Consider the following 11393-nt stretch of genomic DNA (forward strand, 5'->3'; position numbering starts at 1 on the left):
TGCTTTCATTTTCTTGATAGTGTCCTTTGAAGCACAAAGATTTTAATTTTGATGAAGTCCAGTATATCCGTTTTTTGTCTTGTCGTGTGTACTTTTGGTGTCACGTTTCAGAAACCATTGCCAAATCCAAGGTCCTGAAGATTTACCCTGTATTTTCTTTTAAGAGTTTATAATTTTAGCTCTTACATTTGGGTCTTTGATTAATTCTTTTTCTCCAGTAGGGATAACCTTGCTCTTCTGTGTGTAACCATAGCATTCTAGACACTCCAGCTACATGTGGGGAAAGTTTTTTTTTTAACTGTGATAAAATATACGTAAAATGAAAGTTATTATTTTAATCATTTTTAAGTGTATAACTTGGTGGCATTAGTGTATTCACATTGCTGTGCGACCATCACCACAATCCATCTCCAGAACGTTTTCCTCTTCCTAAACTAAAAATTCATACCCGTTAATAACTTGGTTCCTTTCCTCACCATTATGATGTTAGTTTGCTGAGAGATTTTTTTAAAAATCATGAATGGACATTGAATTCTTTTTCTGCTTCTTTCGAAACAATCACATGGTTTGTTTATCAATATGGTGAATTACGTTGATTGATTTTCAGTGTTGAATCAGTCCTGTATTCCTGAATGAACTCCACTTGCTGTGGTACAGTGTCCTTTTATATATTGATGGGTTCTATTTGCTACTGTTTTGTTGCAAAGTTATGTATATATCTATTTCTCTTTCTCTCTATCTATATATATGTAGAGAGTGAGAGAAAGAGAGAGAGAGATAGATATAGGTATATATATATATGTAATGTTCATGAAAGATATTGGTCTATAGTTTTCTTACAGTGTTTTTATCTGACATGTTTATCTAATGTTTTTGTTTTGTTTTTGGTATCGGGATAATGTCGGCATTATAGAGTAGATTGGAAAGTGTTCCCTCTTCATTTATTTGTTAGAAGAAATTGTGTAGAATTAGAATTATTTCTCCCTAAAATTTTCACAGTTGAAAACCTCTGGGCCTGGAATTTTCAGTATTTGGAAGGATAAAGTAAATTTTAATTTTTTTAGTGACTTTTGGATTATTTAGCTTATCTATTTTTTTCTTGAATGAGTTTTGATAGTTTGTATCTTTTGAGGAATTGGTCCATTTTACCTTAATTGTCTGAGTTATAGACATAAACTCATTTATAGTCTGCCCTTATTATCTTTTTACTCTGCAGAATCAGTAGTGATGTCCTGTCTTGTTTCTGATGCTGGTAATTGTGTCTTTTCTCTTTTTTTTTTTGTAGTCAATCTGGCTGGAGGTCTATTAATTTTATTGAAATTTTCAAATTAGCTTTAGAAAAATTTTTTTGGTTTTGATTTTTTTTAAATTTCTGCTCTAATCTTTATTAGTTCCTTCCTTTACGTTAGGCTTAATTTGCTCTTCTTTAGTTTCTTAAGGTGGGAGCTGTGGTTAGTGATTTACATCTGTCATCTTCTCTACTGTAAGCCGTCAGTGCTGTCTGCAAGCATCGCTTTAGCTACATCCCACAGGTTTGATGCGGGATGCTGTATTTTCATTTCCGCTTAGTCAAACTATTTAATTTTTCTTGAGACATTTTTAACTTATCATAGTCTGCCTTCAAGTGCTGCTATATCACATGTATAGTGTAGGAGCCCTGAAACGGGGAGCTTCATTGTTTCCTTGCCTCTTGCCTTGTGCTATTAGCTTACGTTTTACTTTTACGGATGTTGTAAAACCCCTAGTACATTGTCATCATTTTTGCTCTAAACAGTATGGTTTAGAAGAGATTTAAATAATAAGAACAAAATCTTTCCATTTACTCAAGGGAGATTCCATTTCCGGTTCTCCTTAGTCTTTTGTGCAGGTTCCGGTTTCCGGCTGGTATCGTTTTCCTTCTTCCTGAAGGACTTACTTTCACATTTCCTGTAATGCAGGTGTGCAGGTCACGAGTTCTTTCTTTTTTTGCGTGTCTAGAAAAGTCTTTATTTTTTGTTTTAGAGAGATTTTCATCGGGTAAAGAATCTAGGTTGACAGCCTCCCTCTCCCCGCCCCCCGCCCGCAAGTTCTTTGATGATTTTGCTCCACTCCCTTCTTTCGTGCATTATTTTTGAAAAGAGATCTGTTGTCTCCATTTTCTTTGTTTTCTGTAGGTAATGCATCTTTTTTCCTCTGATTGCTTTTAAGCTTTTATCTTTATCACTGGTTTTAAGCATTTTGTTTATCATATGCCCTTGTAGTTTTCTTCATGTTTCTTGTGCTGGTTCATTGGTGATTCTGGTTATGCGTTTATAGTTTTAATCAAATTTGAAAAAAAATTTTGGTCGTTATTTCTTTAAATAGTTTGTTTTTTGCCTTTCTCTCTCGCTGAGTACTCAGTATACACGTGTACGTTTCTCTACTTGAGATTGTCCCAAACCCCAGTGATGCTGTGTTCATTTTTTCTTGTTTTCTTTCTCCTTTTGCTTTATTTTAGGTAGTCTCGGTTGCTAAGCTTTTTTCCTCCTCTCTGAAATGTCTAATTTGCTGCTTAGTCTCATCCAATGCATTTAAAAAATTATTAGCATTGTCGTTTTCTTCGCTAGGAATTTTATTTTTATTCTTTTTTATATTTTCTTCCTTGTTTAATGTTTTCAGTGCCTTTTTTGAGCATATTAGAATACATTGTTTGCCAGCCCTATCATCTGTGTAATTTCTGAATCAGCTTCAATTTATTGATCTTTCTTCTTCTTATGGCTTGTATTTTCCTGCTTCTTTGCTTGCCTGATACTTTGCTATTTATTAGATTCCAAATATTTTGAATTTTACCTTGTTGAGAGATGGATTCCATTTTTTATATTCATAAAAGTATTTTTTGAGTTTTTTTCCCCTAGGACGTGGTTAAGTTACTTGGAAGCAGTGTGATCCTTTTGGGGCTTGCCTTTCAATGTTCTTAGGTGGGACTAAGCAATGTTTTGTCTGGGTTAGTTTTTCCCCACTCCTGAGGCGAGATCCTTTTTGATACGCTACCCAGTGCCCTATGAATTATGAGGTTCCACTTGGGCTGTTGGGAGCAGGCACTGTTCCTTCTATTCCTTTTAGGTCTCCGGCCTTGCTTTGTTTGTTTGTTTTGTTTTTTTCTTCCTGGCCTCGTTTGCTTTTTCTCACAAGCGTGCACCGATAACTGAATATTTGATGAAGGCCCTCTACAGATTTCAAGAGTGCTGTCCCTGTGTTCCTGTTTTATCTCTAGCACTCTGCTTGTGACACCTAGAGTCTTTGGCTCACCCTACTCCTAGCTTCATCTTCGCATCTTGGGGAGACCGTGGACTCTGCCTGGGTTTGCCCTCCATTCCTGCACCCTGTCACCTTTCTCCAGGCTGTTAGTGGGGCACAATCACAGGGTTCACCTCGTTGGTTTCCTTTCTCTCAAGGATCATTGTCCTTCATTGCCTGATGGCCAGTGTCCTGAATACGTTATATATTTTGTCAGTTTTTTTAGGTTAATTTTTTTGTTTGTTGTTTGATTTTTAGACAGGTGAATCATATCTCTTTTACTTAACTCCTTGGCCAGAAGCAAAGGTCCACATTTGACAATTTTTAAAAGTTCAATATTTAATGATTTAGTTTCAAGTCACAGGGTGGGACATGTTCCGGTGTCCCACGTTAAAATTGCTGTGTCAGAATTTCATGTACTCTGCAGAGAAATGCTTTGCAGTTTTTTCCTGTAGGCTTTTTTTTTTTTTTTTAAGTATATTAAGAATGAGCTCTTGGGATTTGACCTAATAGACTAATGCTCTAAGGTGGATATGAAAGTGGAAAAAGTGGGGTAGAGTGATGAAGCGTAATCTGAAAATTTAGCGGACACCCAAGAACGCCTCTGTAAGACCAAGAGAAGCTTAAAGATAAGTTTAAAAGCCTGAGATAAAGCTTCCCCTAATGACCAGGGCTATAGACGCATCGCATAGGGGTTCTAGAGAATTGTAAGTTGTTTTTAATTTTATTATCTGTCCGCCTTTTTTGGGTGTCATTTTGGGGAGAATCAAGTATGTTCCCATCTGACTCCTCCGGGAGAGGACACCTAAGGCTCGTGCCTGGTCCCTCAGGGCGTCACCCATGTACGTTTTCCTTTCGGTGATTCTGATCTGTATGCTTTGATCTGTGTCCTGTAATAACTCATAACCATGTGTATAATAGCTTCTGAATCCAGTGAGCCCTTCTAGGGAATCATACGGCCTGAGGCTGGTCTTGGGGACCCAGCTACTTGGACAGATCTGGGCTGGAAGATGTCATGCAAGGCATGTGTGTGCCCTTGGACACTTTGACATATTGGCAGCACTTTTTACTAGTTGCGGCGACACAAGCTGCTTTATTTCTAACTCCCTAACTCTCCTAGTTTTCCCATCTCACCCCCTGCCAGCCCGTCCTGCTGCCATTTCTGCCCTTCTGCTGCTTTATTTTTAAGGTAATACAGAGAAATATGCGTCTGCCCATTAATTCGTCCCTCTACCGAACATTGCGCTCCTGTAATCACAGGCACTGTCGGGGAGGCCCTGGTGGCACGTCCATGTCACAGAGCCCTTCCATTTGATCGTTATTCACTCATAGCACAGAATCCCAAAGAATAATCAGACCAAAACTCATTTTAAACTTTTTACTATTTGAAACATTTTTTTCTGGCCCTTTTATATAATTTATTTCAGTTTGGGGGCCTTTGGTCACGTATTACCTATGGTTGATTTAAAATTCCCTTGAGAAAATTATCGCTTCTTTCGCCTTGGCTTGGGGGCCAAACGGTAGGAGTTCCTGTCTCCTTCCTCTGTTCTTATATTTTTTTACTTCCTTCATCTGCACTCCTTTATCTTTTCCCAGTTCCTCTATGCCTTAGTAAAAACAGCAGGGGTTACTGAGCAGTTTCTTTAAGTGATCAAAGCATTTTCTGCTGATTACAGTTAAATTATTCAAGGGATTTGGTAAATTAGAAAAAAGATAAAATATTTTCATGAGATATATGAAGAATTTTCTGGGCGAAACCATATCATTTTGATGATGTGAGGTTTTTTTTTTGTTTTTTTTTTAAATTATTGCTGCTGTTTTGATTTTTTCCTTGTTTGAGGTTTCCATTTTTGATGAGATTTTTTTTTTCTGGACTTGTTCATCTGACAAAAGTAGGTAGAATTTTAAAAGCTCATTTTGGAAATGGTTAACATTTAAAAATTGAATTAAGCTATAAGTTTTTGTGATCTAAGGGAGACTTATTTAGATATTAATTTATTATATTTATAAGCTTTGACTTCATACATAGCCAGCTCTCTGAGGACAGTTCAGAGTAAGCATTAAAGTGTGATGGTAATGTAGTGATTCTTTAGAAATTAAACTCAGGTTCCAGTATAATCATTAAACTGACTATGGAATCCATACAATTTGAAATATAATTAAAATATAATTAAATATAATTAAAATAATTAAAATATTTGTCTTTAAGTTGATCGTGTTTTCCATGTTGTTTGGAATATCTGCATTTTTTTTTTACTTGAATAGTTCCTTACTTGAATAGTTCCTTCTTAATGTTTTCTCTCAGGCATTGGGAGTTCTAGGAGCATGTGGCTCCCATAGTCTTTATACTTTCATTGAGGTCCTTAATGTCACTTATTGAAGAATGACAGGATCACCCAGATCAGTGGCTGTCTGCAGTTAGTGGGAAAGTTACCGTGTAGTTTCTTCTCGTCTTTCTCATCTGCCTTGTTAGCTCCCTGTGCTCTTACCTGAGAGAGCCTAAGCTGGATTGTGTAGAGTGGGAGCGAAACAGGAAAAGCTGAGTCGAGAGCAAGGACAGAGGATAAACACTTAGGATACTCGGCCTCCCACCCCTGGACAGGGCACTGCTCCGTGTTTTTTCCTGCCTCACAATCCCCCTGCTTTTCTTTTCAGAGTCCTCATGTAGTTGGATTTGTATTTTGTTTGACGTTATTATTTTTAATTTATAGGGGGAGATGGGAGGAGGGGAGATACAGGCTGTAGATGGTTTATGGTGCCATTGTAGAACTGGAACTTTGACTTTAAAAAAGAAAAAAAAAACCCTCTATAGAATATTTTTAAAGTACGGAGGAGAATATTCATTGTCTTTTCACTATATAAAGCAAAAGGCTTTTGCTTATTTTCACTTAGATCTGAGAACACGTTTTGAACACTTACTGCTTCCTAATTTTGCTTTATCTCCGTTAAAGAAGCATATCTGGAAATATGTTGATTTCCAGTTTGGATCTTGGAGTTTGGGTTTTCTCAACTTATTTCTTTCTGCATTATATAGTATTTTAGTAAGTTGGTGTGTTTATGATTTCAAAATAAATGTCAAACATTTATTTAAAAAGCTAGTGTATGACCCAGCAGAGAATTTGGAACAGGTGCCAGCCCACTTGCTACCGCTCGGCTTCTTGTCCTTATGTTGGGACTTGTTAGCATGAGAGAACAAAATGAAAAGTACTCTTTGTCGCAGTATTTTCTATGAAAATAACACTTTCAAAAGAACTTTTGTCCCTGGCAGTGTAACACTTGGCACCTAGCAAACAAGAGGGTCCTGACTCACGGATGGATAGACAGTCAGTGCCTCTGGAGCTGCCGAATTCCTCTCTCATGGTTCTTCTCCCCATGTCTGCAGCCCCGTTCATTAATTTTTATTGTGTCCCCTTGGAACTTTTCCATAAAAGTTTTTTTTTTTTTTTTAAATCTGATCATCAGGTCTTTTGGATCCTATGGATGTGTAGTTTGGGTTGAGTTTTTATTTGTTTGCTTTATTTTGTTTGTATATTATTGGGTGCTTGTCCAGAAAGTCCTGTAAGATGTTAGTGGTGGCAGGGGGGTGGGATTTCCCTTGGGAGCTTTATCTCACTGCTGTCAGTGCTTGTTTGACAGCTGTTCCTTCACTTCTAACTTTATTACTAATCAAAGAGTTATAAAGCCATATGTGAGCAGCTGTTCACTGTTTTCATTAGGACAGAATAAGAAAGAAAGGACCCAACTATTATCGGAGTGATTTAGGTGAGATTGTAGGAATAATTTTCTGGCAGTTATGATATAGTGTAACTTATTAAAAAGAGAGTTGTAGAATTTTTAAAAAACTTATTATAAGAGTATAAAATAGTATTTGTTGAAAGATGAGAGGTGTTGAAAGATGAAACACTGACTGAAGCCGGAATGGTGAACCAACTGGTTTTTGAGTTCCTGTTGTAGTTGTAGGGTTTTTTGATTTCATGCTGGTGTTTATTCTCCTCTTACAGACCAACTTTTCCCATGACTCTCTGTGCTTCGAGACTCCCAAGCAATTGCGAGCTCTTTAGGCCGACTTGTATCCATTTTTGAATTGACATCTTAGCTGTAGAAGGACATTTATTTGGCATTCAAGTGCTAAATTAAAATGCAAAACTGGTTTGCTTTTAGTTTAATAAGAAATGTGATTAGACAAAAAGTAAAAGAATAGAAAAGTTATGGTAGATAAATACTGCTCCTGAAACTACAAATGAAATGTAATGGCTTGATCTTTATCTTATGTCGCTGGTTTTTCAGAATATAACTATTATAATAATCTTTGAGACCTTCAAATAACATAATACCTAGTATTAAATAGTTAACTGTGTGCCAGACAAAGTGCAGTTGATTTAATATATAGTATACTATTTAATTCTTAAAATAATCCTGAGAGCAGAGGTTCTATTATCTCCGTATTACATACAAATGAGAAAGAAGCTGAGAGAGATGAATTGCCCAAAGTCATATAGTAACTGGAAGATATATATCAAAAAATGTATGTTTAAAAAAGCAGAATATAACATCGTGAATACATTATGATCTCAGACACACTCACACACACGTGTGTATTTGAAGGGCTAGAAGGTACTACACCAAAATATTAACAATAGTTACTTTTAGGGGTAGGGAAAACATAATTCTTGGATCATCCTTCATAATTTCTTACAGGCTTTACTTACTATATGTCCGTTATCTTTGTAACTGTGAGTGGGAATTGCTGTTATTTTCAGTCTAACACCTTAACATAAGTCTTGCATATGTGCACCAATTTCCACATCTCTGCCCTCACCATCTCACATGTTTGAGAACTGTAAAGCTCTATTTCTTCAGTAGTTTTTGTATTAATCTGTGTGTCTTTCAGGATACTTTTCTCATTCCTGTGTAGATTACAAAATTTTGAGGCCATCGTCTCACTCATCTTTGTGTCCCTCCAGTCCCTAAGACAAGTCCAGCACACAGAAGACATTTCTTAAGGTTCATTGGATTTATTTCACTCATAAATTCCAACCACAGTGAAATAATTGGAAACGAATTCTTTAATTTCCAAACATGTTCTTTTTTTTCCTCTTAAGGCGACTCGATTACACAGCTGCCCAAAGTCTGAATCCTGGCTGTGAGCCTTGATTCCATTTTCTTTTTCACCACCTCTTCAGATCGAACTCATTATCGAGGCTCTTTTATTTGCCTTATTTAATATAGTTTAATCAGAGTTTTAATATCGTTTAATAGAGCTCTTATCTTTTTTTCCTCTGTTGCCCCACGGCTGCTACTTTAGTGCAGATAACTGCCATCTCCTACCCGCATTCCTGTGGGAGCCGAGCCCCTACTTCCCCGGTTCTAATCCCCACTCCACCCGGGAGCCAGAGTGGTCCTCCACACGTCCGCCTGTACCGTTTCCCTGGTCAGGTTGCTCTCCGTTGCTCTCAGGATAAAGTCTAAGCGCGATGCTCTGTGAGTCTCCCAGGTCTGACCCCTCCCCGTGTCGCTGACCCCCGTTGTCTCCGCCTCCCTCCTGGCCCCCTGAATTCTAGCTGCGCTGAATTACTTTTGGTTCTAGAACACTTTTTTCCTTCTCTCCTCTCCATAGCATACTCTGTACCTTTCAAATGGCTGATTCTTCGGTGTTCACTGATCCTACCTCACGTGTGACTTCTGAAAAGCTCTCTCTGACCGTCCGTGCAAACCCTGTGACCACCCTTTTGGCACATGCCATGCTATGTAGTAATCGCCTAGTTATGGAAATATGCCTTTCTGAGGAAGGATTCCATCGGGTCAGGAGCTCGGTATGGACAGGAACCGTTTAGGCCCAGGAGCCAGCGTGGCGTGGGCCAGCGTGGGCCTGTCGTCAGTGTTTGTTGTGTGACGAGTGTCTCTGCAGCGGCCTCGCCGCGTGTTCTCCCGAGAGGCGGGAGACCTGACGGAACTCCCTCAGCTTCCTGCTTGCCCACCCGACTTACACCGTTTGTCTTGATTCTTTTAACTCTTCTCTGTTTGGGAAAATAGTTAACTACCGAAAACAGAAAGTGGAAAATGGCAACGCAGCGGGAGCGGAGGGGTATTCACCATCTTTCAGGGAGTGCAGTGGTGAGAGGGGAGGGCCGTGGTACCACATCCGACAGAAACAACATGAAGCGAGGGTGCTCGGGAGGATGGGGAGGGAGTGTGGTGGCCAGTGACGGCAGGACCAGCGGACAGCTCAGGAGGCGGGCAGCGGGCGGGACGGCCTCCCCTCCCTGCTGGCCCTTGTGGCCTTCAGCGCGCAGCGGCCGGCTGACTCCTCAGCAGACCGAGCCCCAGGCGGTGGCCGCGGGGTTTGGGCCTCGCCATGGCCGGCGAGCCGTCAGCGTCTGGTGAGAGCGTCTTCGCGTCTCCTGGAGCAAGCGCTTTCCAGCGCCCGGCCCGCCCAACGGGTCGCCGCCGCTCCCTGACGAGACCGTCGTTCAGGACGCGGTTTCCTTCGCGTTTGTTTGGGTGGCTTCCGTGTGTCTCATGCAGGTGCTTCAGAGGTTTACGATCTGATGTTAAGCCCTTTTAAAAAACTCTTTTTAAAGACTTTTTAAAGGACTAATTAACAACAAAACACACTCGTATGTATGAGGTGTTATCATATTGAAGAGTTCCAGGTTATATCGCCAGGTTATTTAGGTTCACACAAACCTGAGACAAACATCCTCCCTAGCCGTTCATAGGCATAGAATTGAATGTATTTGAATGTCATTGATTACGAAGCGTGTAGCTCTGCACTAATCTCTTGAGAAAAGCGTGTGTGTGTGTGTGTGGAGAAAAGCGTGTGTGTGTGTGTGTGTCCCACTGCTGAAAGGCACACAAACAAAACTGGTCTAAGTGAGCCACTTTATTCAGTGACCTTGTTGCCAAATCCACTGCCATTTCTTCTTAATTTTCTATACTTTCTGATCTTTCTACCTCCTTAAAACCCTCTTTCCGGATTGTTTATTTTTGAGAGGTATGCTAAAATATTTAGAAGTGTGTACTATCTGCAGTCTACTTTAAAAAGTTTCAACAGAGAGTTTAAAAATTGGTAAAGTGTGTGTTTTTGTGTCTGAACTCCGTGTGCGTGTGTAGAGAGGAGCAGGAGCACACAGTAAAGCCAATGTGGCAAATACTAAAAATGGGTGAATTTGGCAAAGAGTATATATGTTCCTACTGTACTGATCATTCAACTCTTATGTATGTTTGAAACATTTCAAAATTAAATTACAGAATAAAAGGACAAAGAAAAGTTCAGAGACCAGAGAACACAAACAGGAACTACCCATCAGGGTGGACGGCTCTGCTGCACGTCTGCCCTCAAGCCGGTTTTACCAATAATAGTCGCCTTCTGTGGCAAACGTCACTTTGACCCTGTTGACGATACCTGGATGTTTCTTAGGGCCATACGCTCATTTACACGGATCTCCAGTTTAATTTTAATTTTGTTAATTGGTGAAATCAGAAAAAAAGAAAGGTCAAATAAAACACAAAGCTGATGATGCCTCAGGGAAACATATACATCTCACTCACGGCATTAAACTAGATGAAGAGGTTGGGATTGCAAAGTGGCATTAAGCGCGAGAGACCTAAAAATGCCATGCCTTTTAATCCAGTAATCGTACTTCTTAAAATAAGTCCCAAGAAAGCAGTTTAGGAAAAAACTAAATTAATCGTGGGATTATGGCTGATAAAATAGCATTCTTCTGGTTCTGTGGACAAAAACAACAAAATTCTCCCCCTGCTACCCTCAAACCCTCACCTGGAGGCCTGCAGAACCTCTCTGGTGTGTTTTCACCATCAGCATGTGGTCACCCTAGTTCAAGGTCACGTTTTTATTTATAAGGATGTTTGTGATATCTCCTTAACTGGTCTCCCCGCGCTCTCCTCTCTAGAGAGCCTTGCCCGAGAAGCCTTCCTGAGGCATGGTCAGGTCGTATCACTTTCTAGTTTTAAACCTTCCATGACTTCTTGCTGTGAACAAAGAGATTCTTGAACTTCTTCCTCTAATCTTCAGAGTCTTCCCCTAGGTGGCTTCAGCTTTTCTTCTTTTATTTCTCTCAGATCTTTTTTCTTCTCATCCTCTTTATTCTTCCTTCTGAGCCTCCTGTGATTATTTT

General features: G+C 39.5%; 1 protein-coding gene across 1 annotated transcript in view; it reads left to right on the plus strand.

Annotated features, from left to right (window-relative positions):
* Nucleotides 1–11393, plus strand: part of SPATA5 (spermatogenesis associated 5) — a 234734-nt gene that overhangs the window by 67831 nt on the left and 155510 nt on the right. The window lies entirely within an intron of this gene.

Source organism: Pteropus alecto, unplaced genomic scaffold (genome assembly GCF_000325575.1).
Source record: "Pteropus alecto unplaced genomic scaffold, ASM32557v1 scaffold17, whole genome shotgun sequence".
Lineage (NCBI taxonomy): Eukaryota > Metazoa > Chordata > Mammalia > Chiroptera > Pteropodidae > Pteropus > Pteropus alecto.